The sequence below is a fragment of the Lonchura striata genome, chromosome 8, assembly GCF_050655825.1.
Source record: "Lonchura striata isolate lonStrDom1 chromosome 8, ASM5065582v1, whole genome shotgun sequence".
In the NCBI taxonomy this organism is placed as follows: domain Eukaryota; kingdom Metazoa; phylum Chordata; class Aves; order Passeriformes; family Estrildidae; genus Lonchura; species Lonchura striata.
This window is the reverse complement of record NC_140710.1, coordinates 12,837,313-12,863,292: the sequence shown is the minus strand read 5'-3', so window position 1 is coordinate 12,863,292 and position 25,980 is coordinate 12,837,313. Positions and strand designations below refer to the sequence as shown.

The 25,980-nt window shown below is 35.5% G+C and overlaps 1 long non-coding RNA gene across 1 annotated transcript in view; it reads left to right on the top strand.

The window, feature by feature from the left end:
• The window catches only part of LOC146766750 (uncharacterized), a 48,430-nt gene extending 39,044 nt beyond the window's left edge, over positions 1-9,386 (top strand). Inside the window, exon 2 of the long non-coding RNA XR_014957053.1 lies at positions 9,139-9,386. This is a non-coding gene — a long non-coding RNA (uncharacterized LOC146766750). The remainder of the gene's footprint in view (positions 1-9,138) is intronic.
• The last annotated feature ends 16,594 nt before the right edge of the window (positions 9,387-25,980 follow it).

Below are 25,980 nucleotides of genomic sequence, written 5' to 3'. Positions count from 1 at the left end.
ACAAAGCAGGAATAATGACTTCAAATAAAGAAATAAACTATGTAAGTATCAGGACTCTTCAAAATCAAAGACTTTTTTTCATGCAAATGTCTTTACTTATGAAGAAGAAAACATCTGATGCAAATGGATTTGTTTCTAAAGAGATAGTTTTCCAAAGATTTCTGTGGGGAAAGAATTTCTTTACAAAGTCTACTGGACTATTACAGCTCTGTAGTAGTCGGTGGCATTGTTTCAATATCTGTTGCTGTAAATCCATAGTCCTGTCAGAAATTTGACTTGCACAAATGATTGCTGCTGAATAAGTGGTCAACACAGAGGGCCTCTCTATTTGGCTCTGAAATGTTTTTGTTCAGAGCCTTTCATTTCAACAATTTATTATTTTCCAGAATAAACTATTCTTTCTGTTGAAATTGCTCATACATATTCTTACACTGAAGGTGATTGTGTGTGCTTGCGTGGGTATGTATATGTAAATGTTGGCAAAATGTGCATTCACTCATTTATAAATTTATTGAAGCAGGATGAAGCAGTGCTCTCATTTGCTGTCATTCTGCAGACACTTAATTTGCACTCAAATGCCTCAAAAATGTCTTCACTTGAAATCTGCAAAGCTGGAATGAATTCAGCTTGGAAACAATGTACTAAAAGAAAAATAAAGATCTGAGCATTTAAGCATACAATGACAAAGCATCATTAGTAAGGAAATTTTAGTATTTCCTCAAATAAGTTTTGCTGTAAGTACATATTTATAAATAGCTTGCTAAATTCTGCTATACAAGAGTGTTGCTCCTATTTAATTAAGTTTAGAAATGTATTTACTGCAAACTACGCAACACATTTTCACTGAGGAGATTCCTTTACCTTTCTCTGACCTAGCTGCAATAGATGCAAAGCACTTTTCCCTTATTTAAGTCGGGCATGGGGGTTCTAAGCAGAATGTGTCATACCAGTGCCCAAGCTCAGGCACTGATCCATCTCTCTTCTTCCTCACAGATTATTTTAACAAACTGAAACCAAAATCCTGTCAAGCAAACAACTTTCACTCCTTCCCAGCCTCCACACTTCATCTTAACAAGAACTGAGGCTCAAAAAATGTCATCCCCTTTCAGCCATTGACACCAGTGATTTCTGCAAACATTGGATAAGACATTAAGAATGAAGAAAGATGCAAATAGACACCCAGGCAATGTCTATAGTAGCACTGACAGTACAAAACAAGACAGCCTGCTCCCTTGTGATGCCTTAGAAAACTTACTGAGTGAGCAGTGTGGGAATGCTGGAGTTCTTTAGGATTCTGCAGTTGTTTTAACATTCATATATACACAAGGTTAAAAAATGGGGAGTCCTTTCTGACAAACAGTGCAAATGAAAACCTTGATGGGAAGCTGATCCTTTGGTGATGCAGTTTAGCATTTCTCACTTGGATACATTTATCTCTGCAGTCTGCATACTATTTAATTAGAGTCAAAATTTGAATCTTTTCATTTATAGATCACCAAAGGATCAGCTTCCCATCATTGATTCAGGATTTATTACTATTTGATTTTACAATATTAGAAAGCATATTTTAAGAATTATAATCAAACTATATGTTCTTTCACTTAGAGAAAACAGCTACAGTATTTAAAATTATTAATATTTTCAAGAATAAAATGTTTATTTATGAAAAAAATGGGGACTTGTTAAGGTGTCGTTGAAACCTGTAATGTTGTGTTCTTTCACAGGGAACCACCATTCCCAGTATATAAACTAGCCTGCAAAAATAGTGCCCTACGCTTAATACCAGACTGGTGTATGTTTGTCAGCATCACTGGGGACAAGAGCAAGCACAGTGCTGACATTCTACTTCTTATCAAGTTTTGAAAACCGACATTTTAATGGGTATGGCACTCAGCAGACCTCAAGACTTTCTTTTCATAGCTTTGAATTGCCACCCTATAATTCAGTACTATTAGCCTCCACCTCTTTCATTTTATCATCCACAGGTGAATACATTTGTTGAAAACATGATTTCTAGATGCTTTATGCAAGTTAAAACTGTCAAAAATACAAAAGAAGAGAGAAATATATGACAGTCATGCAAGTGAAAGGACATTTATAAAAGTGATTTATACTTCCACTAAATAAAAAAGAAGTCTTACCTAAAGGGCAAATCCTGCAGTCCTTAGGAAAAGAAATGCATTAAATTTTTTGTCTAACTCCTAAAGCCCTGATTCAGGAAATTTATTAAGTATATGCCTAAATTTAAACAAAATAATAGTCTTAATCTTCCTTGGGAGAATATTAAGTGATACATACCATTAAATCCTGTATTTAAAAAAAAAAAAAAAAGTGGCTTTTTCATTGTTGGTGGGGTTTTGTTCCATGTTTGTTTTTAGGAAAGGTAGGTAACATGAAATCAATGTTACCAACAATAAATAGCAGTAGATCAATGGAAGGTTGATAGCAGCAGTGTCAGACCCACTAAAAGCTCTGTCTTCTGTAGTCTACTCATAGGTTGTTATGGTTTCTTCCAAAGATATGGTTGGCTGTTCATTAAAATATTATGAGAACCCTTAAGCTGGTGGCTTATATGGCAGCTTATATGGCTTTGTCTCAGGCAATCAGGCACAACTGAGATACACTGAAGAGGCTTAAACAAACTTCTTTGCCCTGTCAAACATTATGTGAAATTTGAACATTGTCCCGTTGGGCCTCTCAATATCAGTACTGATATTTCTGAACTATCTGCTCACAGACACTAGAAAATGCACCTCCTGCCTTGAATCCAGTCAAAATAGGAGAAAAAAAGCATCAAATGGTGAGAAAGAATATAGGAGATAATCCATAAATTAGATGAAAGGCCTCCTGAGAAGTGGTTTGTTTGGTTGAACTTCTGGTTTTTAAGCTTACAGGCCCGTTTTATACACAGAATTACCCCTATATATTAAGCACCCATTTTCCTTTTGTTTAATAAAATACTTATTAAAGTTAACTTTGCATCATGATCCAAGAACTGAAAATGGTTTCTATAGCTATGTTTCCCTAATGGTTAGAAAAATAACTTAAAAAAAGCATAATAAATGCTCGCAACAGGTAGCACATTATTGAAGTGTTTGTGACTTGATGCTCAACCAGTGAAGGCACAGTACAATGGGTTATTGATGGACACACATGTGGGAACCACAGGAGTGCCAAGAGAACACATTGTTATCAGCTCTGAATAATATAATGCTGAATAAATTAACTGTGGTGATTGCTTAAAATGTACCTTTTTTGTGTAATAGCCCTAATTATCAGCAACCCTTTACAATGAGTGGGTAATCGTTTTTAATTCCTTCAGTATCTATTGTAGTAACATTAATCATGATGAGCTCATTTGGTTTTAATGTGACTATAATATGTGATACCACAGGAAGTCAGCTGAAATTCAGCAGTATATAAAACCCACTTACTGCACAGGGTTATCTCAAATTGGGTTATCTCAAATTGCCTTCAAACACAATGCATACTGCCTGGTATATGCAGCCCAGGGTGCTGCTCAGCTCATCTCATGTGGACACATCTACCCAACAAAGTACCAGCCGAGCCCAAGCCAAAACACAAAGTTTCCTGGAGCTCCTTTTTTCAGTGGCTACATCAGGGCATTGATGCACTCAGGCAGACAGTGTTGGGGAAACAGCAAGCCAGGGCAGCTGGACTCCATAAACCAAGTCAGCCCTCTTTGCAAACAGCCTCTGCATCTCTGCATCTGTTTCCAGCTGTAATGCCTCCAGACAAAGCTCCTCACTGGCAGCTAAACTAAGTCAGCACTGGATGAGCCTTTTCTGACTGCGGATGCACTGGATACCCACAGATACACAAAATGCTCTGGATATCCAGTACATGTAACAGAATAAGCCAGCATATCCATGAGGAAATTGCAACTTCCTAAATGGAATTCTTTACTTGTAGTTGGTTTGATACAGTTTTTATAAATTCTTTAATTCTCTGGATTAATAGAAACTGCTAATGAATGATTAATTGTTTTACCACCTTGTAAGTGGTGCCTGGATCAGCAATTGTCTTTAAAGTACCGGAATATATCCTTCTCCATAGAATTAAAAATAAAACCAACAGAAAAAAAGTAGTGCCAAATGTTACAGTACTTGCTTTCCCCATGGGACATATTTTTCTGTGGCACAATTGACTTCTGATTTTGTATTATCTGGGACTGGGGAAGAAGTAGTCATTCATTGTTGACCTGAGCTAGTCATATTGTACACTGGGGAAGATTCAAATTTCCATTCGTACTCTTAAGGTATTACATACTCATATCTTATGGCTCTTGGAGATATAAAGTTCCCATCACAATTTATCTGTGCATAAGCATGCAAACAGGCACAAATATAGACCTTGTGTGATTATAGAAGGCATTTGATATGATTATTTCTATGCATGGATTAAAAATAAGCTTGCATGAGCATTCAAGAAATTCAACTCAATTTTAGTCAGTCCTAAGAGAACAGAAATTTAAAGCTTCATTTATGAAAGTCATAAGTTAGACTCTGCAAAATTTTCTAAAGTCACAGTGCTGGCTCAGATTTTTCTGAACTGTGACAGTATAAACCGCTGACACCTTTTTTTCTTTTAATTGTTTATTTTTCAAGATGTTTCTGGTGAGTGGGCATCAAACCTGCAGTGCTGTGAAAATTTATTCTAAGAGAGGATGTGGTTCCTTATAGGTTTAGAAGCTCTATAAAAATCTATACAGCCATACTATTTACCCATTAATAAATGGCTTGTGTTAGCAGTAATGAATTTAAAGGTTTCTGCAGCTGCTTTTTCATCATTAGACTATTCTGCAAAGTTTCCGAGTACCTTGACACAAAAATTCAGGAAGTAATTATGTGTCCTATCTATCTTTATCTTCCTTATATTTTCCATTTTATGTTTTAAAGAACTTAGGACTGAATTAACTTCATATTATACCTTGTAGAAAGCTGAAAACTTTATTGATGTTAGAAACTAAACTATCAAGGAGAAACTAGCTGTTTAAGGAGTTTGCTTTTCTCTTTGCTTCTAGTTGTGAGAGTGCAATAAAGTTCATGCTCTTTTAGTGCCTTTTTAAGGAACCGTGTTATGTCAAGGTATGCAGCACTGCCATAATGGGATTTCAAAAGGACAGTGGAGTAATGTGTGTTTGTTTAGATCTGCCAGATATTCAGGATTGACCTGGGGGGTATAAGATACAGGGCATGTGTCTATTTTAAACTGCTACTCAGACCATTAAAAGTCCAAACCAGCTTGTGAACAGCACATATATGATGGACTCTCCATGTGAGAAACTGTGAGAAAGTCTCAGGAAGAAGACATTTGGTTACAATAAAATAGTCACTTGTGATTTTATAATTATCTTTAAAATGGAGTGCTGAAGTTGTCTTTTTTCATATAGATCAGTCCTTAAACTTCCCCTATAGTAAAGTATCTTTTCACTGACAGTATTATTAAACAAGAAGATGCTGTTAAAAATAAGCATTTTTCCATGTATAAACTATACATTCCATTTATTTGGTAAAGTTTTTCTATTGAATTTTTTAAAGTGTTACAAAGTCACCGTTGAATTAATATTCCTTCTGGAAAATATGCAGACATTTAGGTAAAACCATTACTGCTATCCCCATTCCCACAGTGTTACTGGCTTTTTTGCCAGTGTTACTGTTACCCTGGCACAGTAACACTGGTTAAAAAATAAGCACTGCCAGAGAATTGAAGTATAACTCATACAATCATTTTAGCTCCAGATAAAGTAATTTTTTTCTATTATGGAAAAATCTAGTGCTGTATCAGATTGTAAAATGCAAAATCTTGCTGAAAATAGAGTCTGAGAATAGGAAAAAATATTAGAGGTGGCATATTTTTATCAGCCATGAGGTCTTCTCCAGGCTGTAAGAAGGGAAAAAAAATCTATTCAGTGTTAGCCATAATATCAGGACTCCACTTTTTATGGAATTCAAAAATAATTGTCACCTTAGGGCTGCATATAGCAACACGAATTACACATGGCTAGCTATGAACTTTGTTTTTTTGGCGACTTACAGATTGTATAGCTTGTTGCCTAAAAGGAAGCTTATGGTCAAACAATTCATATTAGACATTCTTGCTTTTAAGCTCAGTAAAAGGTATCTTTAATAAGATTTTTAAGAAATCTGGTGCAACTGCAATCCCTGGTAAATGAACCATGCTAGCATTCAATTATTTGAATTAGAACTCTTGCTTAACTCATGCACATTAAAAGCTAACCTTTTTCTTTTTCCAATTTTTGTCACCAGCTGTAATCAAATCAGGACTGCAGCTTTCAATTATGCTTGTCCAAGATTGGAGCTCTTGAGTCTTTTGTGAAGACTTACTGCTGAGTGCAAAATGTGAGATAAGTTGCAAATGTTTAGACATGATGACAATTCAGAGGTCTGATTGATTACTAAAAAAGAGTAAATAGAAGGTGTTATTAAAGGTTTTTTTTTTTTTGGATGGCAGCCCAAAGGACCTTTTAAGAATGTTTCAAGCTATTTCTTAGGGAAGAAATCACCAAATTAACAAGATCCTTTCAGTACTTGAAGAAGAGATGGAAAAGTCTATTTAAACAAGCCAGTTAATGTTTAATATTTTTTCTTATTCCATGATTTATACTGAAATGGCCAAGTTTAGCTCCACTGCAACTGACAGCAGCATGAGTACCACAAAGTTCTTTACTCCAAATAAAAAAGATTCACTGAGGTTAAGAGGGACCAAACACAATTTTATCCTTTGATCAAGCCTAGTTTCAAAAAGTTTCATTATTATGTCTCTGTGTTTGGATGACATTCACTTTTCAAGAAATCTAAACTGCTTTATGAAAAGCAAGTTACAATTAGTATCTCACTGAAATCACCATCAAATTTTAATTTTCATATAAATGACCAGGAACAAATCTTCAATTTCTGATCTTTTACTCATTGAAATCAATGATAAAATTGCTGAGGACATAAAAAGAGCAGAATCATCTATTAATAATTTGTGAGTTTTCCATCTTTAAAAGAGAAGCTAACAGAGCTGTAAAAATTTAAATTCAAATCATGATGATCCAAGAGACTACTATGATTTTGGTACTACAGAAAATCTTTATAAGGTACAGTAAGGATTCACAGATACCCTTAACCATCAAAGCAGCAGATCAGGGTAATTTCATATCTGGGGGGAAAAAGCAGCACCAAGAAACCATTGGAAATTAATGTCAGGTAGTCACCTGATAAAATCACTCTAGTAGAAGTTCATCAGTCTAGGAGTCTAAATCTAGGAATAATTATTCTTACATTCAGATCTGGTGCAGAAAAAAAATAAAACAAGCAATCAAAAATCAAAAAAGTGTTGAGAAAGTTAAGCATGCTTTCATTGTAAAATTGCCATAAAACACAGAATATATTTAGCACCTATGATTCTTACAGCAGGTACTGATCTACTCCCTCCTAAGCTAAAATAGACTGATTTGCACAGCTTCAGCTCAAATCATGTCTCTCCAGTCACAGGTAAATTATTATATTCTCATCAGCCTACATCTGAGTCACTAAATACACATTTTTAAAAATTGTGCATCTGCTCATAGCTCCACTAGAATGGATCACCTGTTGCTTTGTTAATATTTTTGAATGATTCCAGTGGTTCTGTTCCTGTTCTATGAGACAAAATCTGTTTTTTTTGATTTTCAGTTTCATCCTTAGCTCCATGTCAGGCAGACCTTGGGCAGATACCTGCAATGGCCAGCAATTGGGTTTTATTGTCTTTTCACTAGGAACTGCAGTTCTAGGCATGCAGCTGTATTTTGTTTTCAGTCTGTCTCATCACTGTGTAAGTCCCTAAGGTACAAACCATGGTTGACATGAGTGGCTGCTAGACTGGAATCTTCCTTCTCCTGTTGGCCAGTAGCATAAGCCTTTCAGAAAAAAAAAAAAAGGGAGAAAGAAAAAAGATCATGGTTTTGTCATGCTGCTGCTCATGGTTAGATTAGCTGGATCGGTGTAAATAAGGGTTGCATTTCCATATTATATAAGGATGGTAAATACTTTTTTAAAACTCTAATTGTATGCAGAAGCCAAAGAAGGGTGGGGTTAGGAAGTAAAAAAGTGGTTATAGAAAGAGGGAAAAGAAGGAACACTTGTTAGCTGAAATCATTCTTTAAACCTCAAAACAAAATTGTTTTTTTTTCCTTTCAATTTCTCAAAGTATTTTCAGTCGTATCTGTTTTTAAACAAAGAAATTACAGTACAAAGCAAGGTTGAAAAGCTCTCCTTATAAATGGAAAACTGAACCCTTTTGTTATTTCTTACCCTCATGAATATTTTATTTGACAGAAATAAACTATTCAATACAACACAGAAATTCTGTTTTCTAGTCAATATCATATTCAGTGAAAAAAAGTCATCTGGCTACAAAATGTTTGACTAAAATTCAGTTGCTGTCTTGCAGGAAACACAGCCCATAACCATGATGAAAATTAGATTTCCTTTCCCCCTACTGTCTGTTATCAACCCTTTGTCTCTTATGAGCAAAATCTATTTTCTTACTTTTCTATTACCTCATATCATAGTGGAGTCTGAGGTCAGTACTGAGTGTCCCAAATGTTATTGTAACATAAACCATAAGAAGTAACACAAGATGATTTTTTTCTAGCTTTGAAGTTGGAAGAAATGTATTTTGTAACTGTAGGTATTAGTGGCATGGTCATGAAGAGAGAAGTTATTAAACACCCGTTTTACAAAATTTTATAAGGGCCCATGCCTGAACCAATACAAAAAGACCAATTTCCTTCTCTCTGTACTGCTTTGCTATAAGAATAGAGCTGAAATTATCTTCCAAATTAGGATTCGGACAATGGACTGTAGGAAACAGTTGGCAATTTATAAATCAACAGAATGTTGTTGGGTATTTAAATTTTGCCACTTCAATAATATTTTCATAAATGTACATTTACATTTACATAGGGTTGGTGGTGGATTTGTTTGCTTTGGTTTTATTTTCTCTTTGGGTTTTTAGGTTTGTTTTAATATGGTTGTAAAATTTATCACTGAAGTCTCAGTTTATGGATCTCAGAGAAATAATTCTGAATGGGAAAAATTTTCACTCACTGCTCTTGTCTTTGCACAGAACAAAGGAAATTTAAACTGCCTGAAGAGGACACCTGAAGCTCCTTCATAGCATGGACTAACCCTAGATGCAATGGCTGGAACAAGCACCTTGAAGTAAAAACCATGCTGGTGTCACAAAAGGGGTCTCAGGATTTATCAAACAATTCTCCAAGGTCAGGAAAACTAGAAACAAAAAATTCTGAAAATGTTTTGCTAGTATTTTTAATTATCTTTTTGAAATAAACTGCAAAAAAAAACCCAAAAAAACCAGCCAGAACCTAAAGACAAGTGATCTGAAGTACTATGCTAATGTCTGAAACATATTTAGTTCATGATACTTATTTTTTAGATAATTTTTCACGCTTCAAGAATATCTGGAACTCACTTTGTGGGTTAAATGGAGTCGTAGTCTGATAACTTTGTTAAAGCTTGACATTCACTTATCTTTTTATAAATCTACAGTACAAAATACACTCATCTTAAAATTTTAGACATATCTGATGCTGACAGCATCCACTATATAAACTCCACAATTACTTATTTTTCTCATCACTGAATTTATTAACTGACTATCATATGTGACTTCACTTGTAGCTGAAATATACTTGAAAGAGTTACCAATTTATTGTCGCTTTCATTTGAGTACGGAAGAATAATTTCTGTGATTTCTTTGGGGAACAGTTTCTTTTTTAAAAAAGTGTATTGAGGCACAATGAATGTCAAATGCTTCAAAAAGTAAAAGACAGTGTTTAGTGAGAAACTTTCAGCCTTTCAGTTTCCAAGTACAGCAGTCAAAGGGAGACTTTTCTTCCACACTCTATCATTACCCCTTCAGCCCCTCTGACATTTTGACATATCATCATTTCCATGATCTCAAGCATGTATACATTGATTTTTCAATCATTCTCTATTAAACCAAACAAAAGAAATTTAATGATCCAATTGAATCAATGCAGGGGAAATAACTGCTGGTTTCAATGCTATCAAAAGATTCATGCTATTCTTAAAGTTTTCTTTTTTGTTGTTTTCTCAAGTGAAATAAGCAAAATGCTCCTTGTTCACTCTGAAATGGGAAATTGTAGTTGAGCTAGGGGGTCTTGCAGGCAGTGAAATCATCTGTAGCCATACTGAAAAAGGATCCCTGCCAGGGCCAGGGAGGAGTGCACAGCTGAGAGAGAAGTGTTACCTCCTAAAAGGGCATTTGGGATTTCCTCGTGTCTGCCCAGCTCTGCTGAGATACAATGCAGCTCCTTTGATGGGGCTAAGTGAAGGATGGAGGCGAGACCAAGCTGATCTTCCTTTAGAGAAGTTACTTCAACACAAAGGACAAAATTCTCCATGCATTTGAGAAGCACAGCTGAGGGTGATCCTTGCACTACAGCAAACAGCAATAAGATGATTCTTGAGCACTTCCACAGGACAAGCTACTTTGTGACACAGAGTCTCATCCTACCTGGCCTTGAACACTTCCAGAATGGAGCATCCACAGGTTTCTCTGGGCAACCTGTTCCAGTGTCTCACCAACCTCACAGTAAAGAATTTCCAACATCTAATCTAAACCTTCGGCCAGTTTAAAGCCATTTCCCCTCATCCTGTAACTCCAGGCCCTTGTAAAAAGTTCCTCTCTAGGTCTCTCACAGGCTCCCTTCAGGACTGGAAACCCACAGCTGGGTCATCCTAAAGCCTTCTCCTCTCCAGGCTGAACAACCTCAATTTCCTCAGCTCTTCATAGGAGAGGTGCTTCATCCTTTTTATATCCCTGGTGGCCTCCTCTGGACTCGCCCTAGCAGGTCCTTGTTCCTGTGCTGGGGGTCCCAGAGCTGGACACAGTATTCAAGGTGGAGTTTCACAAGGGTGGAGAAGAGATCCAGAATCTCCCTCTGGCACAACTCCAAGGTATGATCCAAATCCAACCTACCTGATTTTGTATAGAGGAAGAGAATTGATTTATGAGTCAAAGACTGTATCTGAATAAAATTAAGTTTTTTACAGATTTTTGTGAATTTCAATGAACTAGAAGACTGCAGCTTTGTAGTTGTAGTCATCCTGTTTGGTTATCTTGGGGAGATAATTGTGGTAGTGGTAGCATATCTACATCAGGAAGCCTCAAACTCTGCCCCATCTCAGCACAACTCCAGCAATGAAAGAAGTAAGGAGGAAGAATTTCAAAACCCATAAAAAAGGGCGAGATCTGGGTGCTTTGTAACTGAGGAAAAGATAGTTAGGCCTGAAGGACTAGGAAAAAAAAAAATCTCTGTTTGCAAAACCTATAGGAAAAAATTGAGTCTCTCAAGCTCTCAGTTTTTTCTTAGGTATTTTCCAAGCACTGAGTCAAAAACTTGCAAAGCTGTTTGCTCTCACCCACAGATGTCTGTGAAGACTGTCATGCAAATAAAAGGTCTCTTTCAATATTAATATTTCAAATAAGTTGATACAATTATTTGGTAGTTTACAAGACCTTTCCTAATCTTATTTCGCAACATTTTTACAATATGTTGAGTTGCTTCGGAAGCTAACTGGATACTTTTTCCTTTGTGGAAGCAGAAGCAGGCTTTTATTCTATCAATCAATTTATTATATCAATCACAGCTCTCAATATATTCAGAATTTCTCTATGTTTCATACAAATCAGTCTAAAATAATCAGCAACCTGCAGTGCAATGATTGCAATTAGAGTTGTGAAATCTTGCCCATTTCAGTTACACGGTTTCACAAGAATACTTTCTTTCAGAAGTACTTTTCTTTTTAACTAGTTCACTGTTTGAGCCTGTGGGCCAATGTAAAAATAAAATTGCTCAATGACCTTTCATAAAGTAATTTAAAACTAATTTGTTAACAAATTCATCAGCGCTCATTGAAACATCCATGAAGCACAGCTGATATTCACCATTTTTAAATTTTTATTCTTAGCATTTGCAGCAGCTTCTCTTACAATTAAGAGGTAATTTTTATATCATCCCAGTGATCTAAGGAACAAGGTGGTCTTTTTAGTTCAGGAATTACAGTTTCTTTGATCGCATTTCATAGCACATTTAAATTTTTTAAATAAAATAATTTTATATACTATTTCTTTCACTTTCTTTATATACTACTTCTTTCATTGTTGCTTTAGTCATGTCCTTAGCATATAAATCATGATCATTTGTAAAATGATATTTGAAAATCATTAAAAGCATAAGGCTACAAAACTTGGTCACTTCACATTCCAGCTTTAAGAAATGTCTGAATTAAACATAATGGCACCTCTGAGATGCTCATGCTAGACCTGACAGATGCCAAGGTCTGTACATGATAATGTGTTTATATCACAGAGAAAACCAAAGCTGTATCATACAGAGATTAAGCAGCTCCACAGCTGGACGAGCCATGCCTGTCTGAAAGCAGAACAATAGACACCTCCAATCTGCCATGACATTAAGTTGACAGTCTTTATCTGCCATTGTTACTTAAAACATGGGAAAAGTGTTTCTTTGGAAGTTCCAAAAGGTACCGGATGTGCTGTAATTCCCAGCCTCCCATTTGTTTGTAAGGCAGGCCTGAAGCAAACTATAGATCTGAGCTACTTAGTTATACACCAGCGACCAGAGAACTGCACACATGTCTCCCAACCCACTGTGTTCCCTGAAGCATGTCCTTTAGACTATTATGTAGCATTTGGACAATGAATCTTTGCCACCCCTAAAATAAAGGGAATTTCTGAATAGACAATGTTTCATACTAATATTGTTCCATTCTTCACTAAAGAATGCTTTTTTTTTTTTTTTTTTTTTTAAGTACAGCTACAATGGGGTCATTCAACATGTTAAGGAATAATGTGAAGATTTTCCAGTCTTAAAGAAAATACCAATATCTTCTTTTCTGGGATAAAAATAAAACTGTTACTTCTCAGCATCTGTAATCTCTGAAAAAACAATTTTTTGTGCAGTGGGAATGAAAGTTTAATGCTGTAGACAGTATAGGTGTATTATTCTATATCACAATATGTTCCAGATTTCTGCAGTTCTTTTAGCATGGTTGTGTTTTAGTAAGGAAGGATGGAATAAAAAAAGGTTTTTTAATGAACTCCTGTTTCTTGCACTAAAAAAATAAGGTTTATTATTCAGAGAGTTCAAATTCCAAATGGAAATTCTTGGACACTGATGTTACCTACTGGAATTTGTAAACGTGTATGCACCTGTATCAGTCACATACATAGAACATCTCTAGTATTAATTTTACAGCTCCCCATAATTCAAAATGAACTGGTTTTTGACTGTAGTAGACTGAAAACTGAACAAATAGATAGACTTCAAAGAGAATTTCCAATTACAAAACATATTCTAAAATGCTTGATCACTGCACAGTGAAAGAAAGATATAGGGAGGAACTTCACAATATATTGTTTTTAATTTGTTCTTTTAAAATACCAGCTGTATTTTTCCTCTTTTATTTTGCATAACAATACAAATGTGAGAGCAATCACAGTATTGGGGGTGCAATTAAGCTTCAGGACAAAGGAGGCCAGAGTCACAAAACACAATGGAGGTGCTGAAGTTGTGTTGTAGACTTCAGATTAAAGGATATTGAGTGGCCCTAGGAACACTCCAAGTTGTAAACATGTGAGATTTTTAGTGGCCTGTCTTACTGTGAAGAGTGCTTTTACAAAAAGTAGATGCATGTTTGAAATATCTTGAGATTGTGGTAGCAGATATCTGTTACCTTTTCCACAACTTCCTTATTATGCATATCCCAGTATATATTAATTTATGAAAAATGGGACAGCAGTTTAGAGGACTGAACTTTGTACTTAATACAATTTACTTTCAGAAACAAAGTGCCAATACTATAATATTTTCTAAATGATTAATCAGTTAATCAAACACATTAAACCTACTTAGAACAATTTTTAACCATTTATGAACACCTACTTATTTAGGAATGGAAATGCAAGGGAAAAGAAAAATCATTACTGTAAGTAGATGTCCAAATGACAACCAAGGCTTAAGTTCATATCCTATAACACAGTACTTTGCTCTAAAAACCTTGGGAACTGTCATTAACTATACTGAAAGATTTATAGGTTTTTTACAGAAACAGTATTGTTACCAGTGGTTACTGGTCATGAATGGGTTTGGGCCCCATGAAAGAGTCTTTGTTACACCACCACTCCTTAATCAGTGAATTTAAGCACAATTTTTCATTATTGAGAGGAATAATTTTCCCAAGGTGTCAGTCTCTATGACCAAATTTAATATATAAGGAGTCTCACTTACAGGAAATGTTGGACTGGGAGCAACAAAGATTATCCATCTACAAGTTTATTTGTCATCTGACTATATGACAATGGGACATTTTCTCATTCTGCTGAGAAACAATATTTTCTACTCATTTTATATTGTCAGAGGTCCACATATGACATTGTTCAATCTACAGCAAGCAGTGATCAGTCATGAATTTGGAATATGGTTCTTTTAAGGAAATGAGTTATATGTTCTACTCTCAAGAAAGCATTTAAACTAAGATTTTAAGCACATGGTTTTACTTTTGTCCCATTTATTTAACATTAATCACCTAGTTACTGCTTTGCTGAATGAGGATGGTATTGCACATATGCTTAAAGTTAAGCATTTGATTAAGTGTTTTGTTACAGCACTTTGCACTGTGCCCTGTAGCACATCTAAAAGACATTTTAGCAGATTCAGAAAGCTCTGGAGAGAGCCTAGTGCTGCAATGTGGCTGTCATTTTACACTGAACAGAATTTTTTTAATTTAACCAACTACAATTTAAAGCAATATTGGACCTCAGTGTGAAACAGATAAAAAAGGATGCTCTGAATCATCACCATCATCATCATCATAATCACCACCAATTCATTGTGTGAATAACTGAGGCAGGTCACAAAGCTGTTCTAGCTCCTAAATGATTCATGTCTATTGCCAGTAACTTTTGTTTTTGTTACATCACAGCAGCACTGCCAGCAGCTCCTATGAGATAATTGTAAAAATTGTCATCAGGAACTAAATTGTTTTATATCTCAGCCCAAAGGTATGGAACTGGAAACTTGAAAAAACAGACTTACCATCAGTACTGGTAGATACCACTTTTTTGATCTCTACCTTTTTGAGATTTATTATTTAAAATTATTTGAATTTTTGTTGTTGCTATTTGTTATCAAATGAGCACATGAAGTTCTTTAAAATTCATATTAATAATGTATCTTATCATAGCCAAATTAGTCATGGTAGGTTTGAACTCCGTGTGCTTCTTCTCCTGACTGACAAACACTGCCTTCCTTCCTCCCTGATAAATTTATTCTTTTAAAACTTACTTTATTTTTCATTTGATTCAATTGTGCATTCATTATGGTTTTAATATAAAATTTGAACACTTTTTCTTGGGGAGGGAGGGGGGAATGACTCTTTCTACCACATCTCTCTGACTGTCTTATTATCTTTCCCTAATAATCTATAGCACACATTCATAGGGATCAAATTTACTTTTCCACATATTGGAAGATAATTTTCCAGACTGACAGGAAAGTCATATGCCTCATTACCTTTTCTCACTTTTTCTTTTTGCTATCCCCAGAAGATCACTGATGTATTTCACCCTTACCGAAATCCAATCTATCCTGCTAAAGTCTTTGCTTTTGTTCCAAAATGTCTCAGCCCAAACCACTTGCCACCAATCTAGAAAGTATTTTTTAGCAGCTCTGTAACTTCAGGTCAGGATCTCCATTATGTTCCTTACTTGCTTTGTCTTTGGCAGCTGCCTCTTATCTTTCATTTTTTAAAATATTGTTATTGTTTTTAAGAGAGGGGAATTTTTTTTTAGTAGTGTAAATTTCATCAAAATGATAAAAAAATCTACATATTTTATTTCCTTTATATTTCTCCAAATTTTCATTCCCACAGATTAGGATTTGCTTCCTTGTGTAGTCACTCAGTGAGCACAGGAGAGAAAGGCAGACCCTCGACTAAGCTGCAGAACTTGGGAAGAGAATGGGTTTGGGTTTGTGCCTCCAGCAGCTGTTCTGTTTTGGAAGGGTTTTCTTTTTCTTCAGTATTTGCTTATCTCCAACTTTGACTTCAGAGATCATTGAACTCTTGTTGCAGAGGTGTATCAGGAAAAAGAGAAAACAGCGAGTCCCTTGGGCAGCAAGGCTTCATCTGTAGTGTGAATCTCATGCTTGTGCTAATGTCAGGATGTCTTCTGGCCTCAACATGACATTGAGGGAATTTTGTTTCTCCATAGTTAACACAGCACCTATGAAGATACAGAAAGGGGCAGAAACAGAACATTGAATAACAGCCCTCCATTCAAAATATTTTTTCCACATATTTTATCCAAACGTATTAAAAAATAACCAACCAAACAAATAAAAACTCCACAACCAAGACTAAGAGAGGCATCAATACAAGCCACCCTCCCTGCCTTCAGTGTGAAATTATACACATCAGAAATTCATGTATGTCATTAATGGCCAGCTTAAAAGCAGCATCTGCTTATCAATTGGTTTTTGCTTTTTATGCACTATTCCAGCTGGGCTGGCTGAAGCACATGCAGGTGAAAATGACTTTTCCAAGGTCATTCTGCATGAACTCAGCTCATACTAACACTTAGGGCTTGCTTATTCTCAGTCATCCCCATAAGACATCATGTGTGCTTTCCCATGTGGTTAAATATCAGAAATTATTATCTTCTGATGATATATTCCTTAAGAAATCCAGTTTTTATGAATGAAATGATATTTACTGTAAAGGCAATGATCTTGTGATTTTATTTGATATGCAGGTGGTTTTTCACATTTCCATAGGAATTTTATTGTAATTCAGGATCACTTAAATACTGATTAAGTTGCTTCTTCAAGGTTATTTTATTGTAATAACCATTACTCACACAGTTCAGGGAGGGCAGGGCTTTTTGGTTGTTTTTTGTTTTCTTTCTTTTCAAAGTAAAATTTGAGCTGATCTGTCAAACTCAAATTAAGGTTCTAAACCCTGGACTCTGAGGACTATATTAAAAAAAAATGCAAGCAACTTTATCTGCTTCAGAAATGAAAAATGTTAGTACTTTGGCTGGAAATGCTTTTAATTACACAAGAATCTACTTAAAAGGAGAATCCAAAATAACGCCTCCCCAAAGAACCCAGTGCTTCAAAGTTGTCTCAGAAAAATCACAGGATACAAATTTTAGTCCAGAATTAAGAAAAAATTTACATAGACAATAAGTCTCCAAAGATTGACATAGTATCCTAAAATGAGTAATGATGGGCATATTAAAATAATTTTGTCCAATTATTTTTTTCTTCTCAGAAGCAAAACATGACAGATCAAAGGAGAGAAAAACACAACCTTGCAAGCAACTTCCTTCTATTTCATTATCCACAGAAAGATTTGGTTTGTGATCAGATTTTCAGGGCTCCTAGGTTTCTCCTGTGGGCCTCTCTGTTCATCCTTCAGGCCCAGGTTTCCCTTCTGATATAAACCTGTTCAAGCTGTCAATTTGCCTATTGATCGTGCTTGCTCTGCTTGGAGAGAAGTTCTTAAAATCTATTGCTTCATCTTCTCTGCTGATGATTTTACACTGATCAAACTTGTAGACAAATGGCTTTTTGTGATCATTAGGACTCAATTCTTCCAAGGGTAAAAATTTGTTGGATAAGGGATCAAACCCCATCTTTATGAAGATATATTTTAAATTCAGAATTCTGAATGTTGTTTCCTGGGTGTAATTAACTTACAAAACCACAAGAATACATAAATATTGGCAATACAAGCTCTACACAATTACTGGAAATAATGTCTTTCAAGTTTATCTGACCTCCAAAAGTAATATATAGCAAATTAATAGTAACTTTGTTCTTTCAAATATTTTCCTGTACCTTCTGCAGTCAGTAGCACCCTGCTTTGAGTAAAAAACCCCAAAAAACATGAAGAAACTGACTTATTTTAAAGGTTTCTTTGTTACCTCATGGGACAAGATTTTCTACTGGAAGACTATATAACTAAGTGTAGAACATGATATAAGAAAATAATTTTTTTCAAAATAAGGGTGGTCAAGTACTGGAATAGGTTGCCCTGAGAGGTTGTGAAATCTCTGTCCTTGGAGATATTCAAAACTCGACTGAATATGACCTTGAGCAACCTGGTCTAACTTTGAAGCTTGCTCTAACATCAAAGCTGGCTCTGCTTTGAGAGAGAGGTTGGACCAGATGATCTCCAGAGGTCCCTTACAACTTAAATTATTCTGTTTCTGTGTCAAATGCAGCATTACCTTGTGCAGTCCAAGAAGAGCTTTGTATAACATGAAAGCACAAAATACGTGCTATGTCCACAGCTTCTTAATAGAAAGAACATAGCTTTATAGTGAATCCCTTAGCAGACCCTTTATTCCAATGTTTAAATTTCTATTTTCCCTATTTTTCTCTGAAAAATGGGAATGTCATTGTACTTCTGTGAGTGTTTAAATTAAACAGCAAAGGAATGCAGAGAACTGATTTGTTTTTCTTCTACAAAAAAGAAATATAAGTTTTTTCCTTAAATTCTGTTTTATTATACTTACAATTTTATACACTGGGATTTTTTTTTAATGAAGATGATTTGTATTATCTATTTGAATCTCCAAATGGCATGAAGACATAACAAATGTATTTACAAGCATGAAAGTCTTTGCATTCCATTGTTTTATTGCTAATTTTATGTATTGAGGAATAGTTGGAAAAACTTTGAACTTTATCCAGCTGCTATAAAAATATGATCTTCATAATTTTCCTGTAACTATATTTTCAAACTGCCAGAGAGCTCCATGCAACTGATGACTTCTAAGCGGGATAATGAGATTACTAACAAACATTTTCATAATTAGAAACAGCAATTGGCACTTGATATCTGTTCCTTTAATAATATATTTTCATTTAATTTTGTTTCAAGCACACACCTGTAGTATAATAGTTATGGTTTATTTCCTTTTTATTAATGGAAATTTTATTTTAGAAAGACTGCCTGAATTATTGTTTCAAGTGGTCAACAAGTATTCAATCCATGACTCTTCAAATTACCAGTGTGATTTGACATTAATTTTTTTCTGCTTCCAAATTAAAAAGCTAACAGTACATTGTAACAGTAGGTAACATAAAATATCTCTGCCAAACTTGGTCAAAAATTGCATAGCATTTACAGCTATAATTAAAATCTTTCACAGTCTATGTTCATATAACATTCTTTGAGGTTAATTGGGTTTAGATCACTGCAAAATCATTTTCATTTGCTATATTTCACTTGTTACAAATTGCATATTAGTTCATTGAAAATATATAGGATGTCTCTTAATTTGAAAGTATTTAGAATTGTAAGTTACAATTAAAAAACCAGCTAATTCCGTGTATCTAATAACACTCAAAATAAAAGAAAATCCCTTCCATTTTGAAGGCAATAACTTTAATGAATCATATCATAAGACTGTGAAGGACAGACTCTTCCAAGTATTGGGGCTGCCTCGTTTCGCTAGGTATGACGTTGGGAGACTTGCATCCACTAGAACAAGTCAGAAGTCTTAAATCTATGACACATAAACATTCAGCATTTATTTTTCCTACAGACTCGTTATGAAGGCAGGATACAGTGGACGGGAGCATAGAGATAAAAAAGGGTGCTAGAAGAAGAAACTGCATTTTGTTTCCCTGGACTGACGTGTGCTCAAGTTCAACCCTTTCAAGCCCTGAAGAGTGGAAGACCAAAATCAGTAAATTGCTGGAGCCTTTTAGAAACACAGCCGACATTCAATCTGTGTAAAACAGGACTGCTATTATGATTTGGAAATCATAATATTGAAACTCCTGAAAATGTGACCAAATTTGAGTCATACTAGGAGTGTCTTCACACTCTGTCTGAAGTGCCTAATTTGGAAACTATTCTCCATATGGTCCCTTCTGAATCATCTCAGAGACTCAGAGGGAGACTCTGGATTCCCCAGACCCAAGCCTATCAGTGGCCCTGTCTCCCACTGGCTGTAGAAGAATTATTTTTTCAAGCCCATAATTTCAAGAATGTCAGATCTCATTCCTCTCAGCATTCCTGAAGAGTGCTGAGGAATAGATATGTAAGTGGGACCGTGTGACATACAAAATTAAATTGTATCAGATTTGTCACATTTTTAGTGTTTCTTAAAACAAATTAATTGTATGAAAAAATTTTGTAGACACAGAGGAGTAAAAATAAAAGTGGCACAAGAATATTGTGTGTCAATTCTTTACCCTATATTTCTTTATAATTTTGGCATAATCTGAGAAGCTGTAATAAAAGAAATCACATAATGTACTTAGAAGAGACTACACATTCTCCCTCATCTTTTTTTTTGATAGCTAATTATGAATTTCCAATTGCTATATAAAAAAATAACATTTTAAATGCTTGATTAACAGGGGAAAATAACACATATGTGGAGCAAAAAGATAGTGAATGCTCAAAAGAGGGCACTACAAATCTCCTTGGGAAAGGTTAGAGGAAAATTTGGACTGTCCAGAAATATTCTTTGTTGACAGTTGTCAGACTCAAGAAAAATAACACACAATAGTCTCTCTCTCATTGCAGCACCTCAGTTTCACATTTTATTTGCTCAATTACCATACAAATTTTATAAAGGAGGACATTATATTCTAATATAAATTTAAACTACTGTGGGAATTTGTAAACAGTTTTGTCATCTTTTGTGTCTGTGAGCTCACAGGACACTCTTCAGTGCAAGAAGGCAACCTCAGCTCCTGTAGACTTATCAGACTAAATCTTGGCCCAAAATCTGTCCCTTCTTATCCTCAGTTGTGTTCTCACTGCAGTGTATGTCTGTACCTATATGCACCTATGCACATACATGCTTTTATGTATGCACTCATTTTCTGAGACTTGACTAAACCACTTTATTCAATTCTGTGAATATTTGCAGAAAATTGGAGTATTATTTAAAATCCTACCAAAGAAACAATTTAGTTAAAAATGAGTGTATAAAGGAATTTGCTTTCCTTCTCCTGATGTATGGTCCTCTCACACGGTTTACACTTCTTAATGCAGCTGTCAAAACTCAGACAATCTCATATTTTAAGTGTAAATTGTTTTATTTAAGTATATAAACCAGGCTGAAGTGGTTGACAATGGTCACTTAGGAAGCAGAGTAATCCTTTCTTTCATGACTTCATCCCAGTGTTAATAACCAGGTTCCTAGAACCACTTTCTTTTCAAAATATATTCTCACTAAAGCATTACAAAAAATTCCCTACTATCTTGTACTTCTGTACACTATCTGCTTTCACACAGAACCTGGGGTTCTGAGAAAAGGCCAGTATCTAGTTCCACCAGAAACTAATAATTTTTTACTTTATGCTGAAAATAATACTTTGAAAACTATATTTAAGAACAGATCTTTATAGATATTAAAAATGAAAGTTTTTACCTTGAAGGCTAATTAATGGTGGGACTTGTGATTATTTAAAATAGGAACAGAAAAGAAGTGTCATATATTAAAATAAGTAATTTGTCATTGATGTGAGTATATCTAGCAAAACTAGATTCATTTGTTTAGTTTATTAGAGACCTCCAGTTATCACTAGATAAAAGTATATAACATAAACCAAATTTAAATATTCTTATGGAAATGCACTTAGAAGATTTTTCACTGGAAAATATTAACACCAAGTTAATACCAGAAAATTGTAAATTTCTTCACTACTGTTTCAATACACAAAGGAAATATATTTCCTAAAATTCACCTCTTAGAAGAAATAAGCATATTAGTATAACAAAAATTTCTGAAGCAGATCTGTCATAGCCCCTGCTGTTTGCCTGAAATAGGTAAGCTACCTTCTTTGAATAATTCACTGTGTAAATATAGAGCAATCAGTTTTTCTTTTTCTTTTTTTTTTGAAAGATTCTCTTCAATTGATTATTAGTTTTTAGTTTCTCATATGCTTATTGCTGTAATGGAAAAACGAAATGACAGAGAGGTAGAATTTATGCAATACAGCTATAACCACAGTGTAAAGCAAAGACCAAAGATATTATCAATACAAGATCCAGAAGACATTTTTTAGCCGGAGTCCCTCGGTGAGCTCCTGCCTACAGAAGAGGAGTTTTCTGTCAGAGCAGACATATTCCCTGCCCGCCCTCGTGCTCCCGCAGCCTGGCAGAGATAAAACGAGCTGAGCAGAGGAAGGGAAGGCAAGCAATTGAAAGGAGTGTGGGGGGGGGGAAGTGACAATAAAGAATGTTTTCTCCCTCTGTTCTGCCAGTCCTGCAGCACCTGTGGAGTTTTCAATAGGGAGTTTGAGGGGTTATTGTGTGGGGTGGTCTCACAGACCCTGGCAGGCAGAGTGAGCATTGGCTGCCCGCTCTGGGGGCTGAAGGGGCAACAAGAACCCTCCAGGAGCCCAGTGTCCCTGCATCCCTGACTCCCTGACTCCCTGCCAGGCCCCACGGCACGCAGGCAGCCCAGGAGATGGAGCAGGCGCCAAGGCCCATCAGGCATTTGTCTGTTTGCTACGGAATTGGCTGTGGCTGCGAGCGTGCCCTGCCTGGTGAATGCTCTTTGTCATCTCAGAGTCGCCCCTCAGAGATTTCCTCGCCTCCTATGCAGTGCAGTTGGACCCATCAGCGCGTGTGGCAGAGGAGATTTTTGTATTTTCTTTACCCCGTTTCATCAAATGGTTCCTGGGCACTGGGACAGCAGCCAGCCTCACACAGCAGGTCCTTTGGCTGCTCTGTGGTGGGCAATCCTCAGAAGCTTTGGCAGCTGGTAATGAGGGACTACAGGGAGTGAGAGCCATGATGGACATGGCGTCTTTAGAAAAAGTCTCTTCTTAGGGCAGAGGTGCTGAATGGGGTGCTGAAGATGAGGCTGAGGGTTTTATAAATATTCAGAGCCACTGCAAGTGCACAAGTGCACAGTGGATTGCTGTGAGTGCAGAGGATGTCGACACCCTCAGGCTGCAGTTATTGCTGAGCTGTGCTTCTGCATCAGCCGGCCCCTCTGATGCCCTGTGACAAGGTTGGTCTTGGGAAGGGGTGATGGATTTATCCCTGGCTTAACTATATTAATTTAATCACTATTTCACATCAAATTCTTATTACCTCTTTTGTTGTGGCAGCTGGTATGTGTGTGATCTGATTGATTCATCACTAGATTGCTCTACTTAGCAAACTGTTTGTTGATTATTGCTGCTGGCATCAAAGAAAATATTTACTTTTAAAAGTATGAACCTATATGTTTTCCAAAACAATGATGTGGGCAACCCTACACAGGTCACATGGTGACAATTCCTCCAGTTTTATTTGCCCATTTTGCAGCATTTGGCCTTGTACAATATGCTTTTATGTGAAACATAAATTGTTTGAGAGAATACTTTCATTAATTCAGCTTGTCTGTGGATCGGGTTCAAATGTTATTTTAAATACTCACATTCTATATCCCTTAAATGAAATATGAGCAAGTTGGTAAAGACTTTTTCTTAAAGTCATATTCCTATGTCATAGCTGTGAAGCAGTTTGATATGGATGAAGCTCCTTCCTGTCAATGCAGTCTATCTGGAACAGCTGGATCAGAGGAGTAACAGAGTGTGTCTGAATGACTGCATGTATGCATTCTGAACAAAGGAATACACAAATATCTATATAGAATACTATCCATAAAGAATATCTATAGGCTGTCTAGAGATTTTATTCCATCACTAAAATCACCCAGGCTAAAAAAAAAGAAATTTATACAGAAAGAGGTTAATACCAATTATAAACTCACAACTCATTATATACTTCTCAAACTAATACAGATACAACATGATTTAAGATAGGAAACTGTGGCTAAAGGAATTAGTTGTCTCGGCATGAAACTCGGTTTATTTAATCAATGTTGTTTCCACTAGAAAAGTGGATTAGTTTTTCTTTAAGACAGAGTTAAAAGTTTTGCAGCTAATTTATTTTAATAAGCATTCAGTCACTGACTGCTGCAGAAAAAGGCTAAACTGTAATGAAGAGCCAGGAAAGAAAGCATGACTTAATTATTTTTCTGGGGTGGATAATGAATAAATTAGCTACGCTGTAGGCTTGCTGTTTCTATAGAATTTATTACTTTTGCTTTAAGAACCATATCATGACAAAGTCAATTTTTCTCCTGACTGCAAACTGATTGATGGGGTAATGTCTGGTTGTGAAAGACTCCCTCTTCATCATTGTGTTGCCAACGTTGGTATCACAAAGTGAGTTTGAAGTTTTCCCAAGTGAATGTTCTCCTACGTAATTACAGATGACAATTACTTTAATTTTTTTTTTTTAACAAGCTTTTTAATCACGTAAACTACAGAATGAATAATGTAGATGAGACCAAAGATGCACATATCTTGAAAACTGCTTTCTTGGTCCTTAACTGGTTGCCACAATGTCTTATATGTGAAGAGTAAATACTGTATTTAGAATGACAGCAGGTGTTTTCATGGGAAGATGAACAAGGGTATAACAAAAAAACCTTTGCCAAGGAACAACTAAAGAATGGTCTTGCAGGTGTTCAAAGGATGAGATTTTTAAGGATATATATTATAGAATTTGACATAGCATAGGGAATATAAGTTTGATTCAATTCCCACTACAGTCATTGGGACACTTGGATTTAAGTGGGAGATGGATTTGACCTGGTAGGTGTATGAAAAATTGTGACTTTAAAATGAATAAAAATGTAGAATAAATGTCAGAAGGAAAAAAAATATATGCTGTGTGATTTACTGCAGTGTGAATCCTCCCAGCCAAAGAAATACACACAGTTAAGATAATGAAAATAATACTAAATAAAGCATTAGAAAAAGTATTGCATAGAACTCACTTTGATAAGCAACCTGGCTTTTCGACAAGCCCTGTCCTTTTGGGGCTTTTTCTTTTTGTCTGTTGATGCATATAAATGAGATACAAAGTCTTCAGATATATTGCTTGGGATATATTTTATTTGCTTCTCCTCCCCAACCCAAGATACTAAAAAACTATATTAAAGCTTTATTATTTCTCAAGCAAGGAACTTTCCATTACATAATTTCACATGCATCCTGAAAAAACCATTTCTTTCAAATATGCTGTTTCTTAGTTTGATAGTCAAGTTAGCAATGCATCAAGTTTTAATTAAAGAACAGAAAACATTTTATTAAGTAGACATTGCTTATTTTGAATAACTTTATAAGAGGGCTGTCAAATGTGGGCTTTTTGAGGGAAACATTTACTTTGAACTTGGAAAGCAGGAATGAATAAAGACCAAAGTAGATTTCACTCTGAAAGATGCGTTACTAAGCTACGCCCTATTCTGCAGTCAAAGTTCTTTAGCAGTAGAGTCAGGAAAAAAAAGTATAAGGGGAGAGGCTGAAATAGATAATTCTGTCTCCTTTTAGAGTCCCCAGAGTACTTTGGGGTGTTTATTCATCAGCTGCAGAGGACACTGAGTTCTTATCTGTTTATTTCCACAGAAAGTAATCACCTTTTACTCCTTTATGGATACAAAGCTAAAATCATTATGACTTATTCCATCAAATGCTATGCTGTCAATGGAAAAACCTCTCAGAAAGGTCAGTTGTTTGACTCTTAAGATGCAGCATTTGCAAGCAGTGCTTGTAGTTTGCTAGTTTGCCATATTTTCTATATAGCAGGCTAAAAGACACATCTAGGCATTTATGTAATCATTTCTATGCATTTGAATATCTAGTTTAATGACTATTAAAGTAATTCTAATGAGCTTTCTATTGGTAAAGATACATTTTACAAGTTCAGTAAGAAAAAGCAAGCCAACTCAACTTGAAAAAGCAAGATTCTGTATGTTACAAGAATGTTAGTTCATTTAATTTGTGTCTGCTCTCAAGGCCCCCTC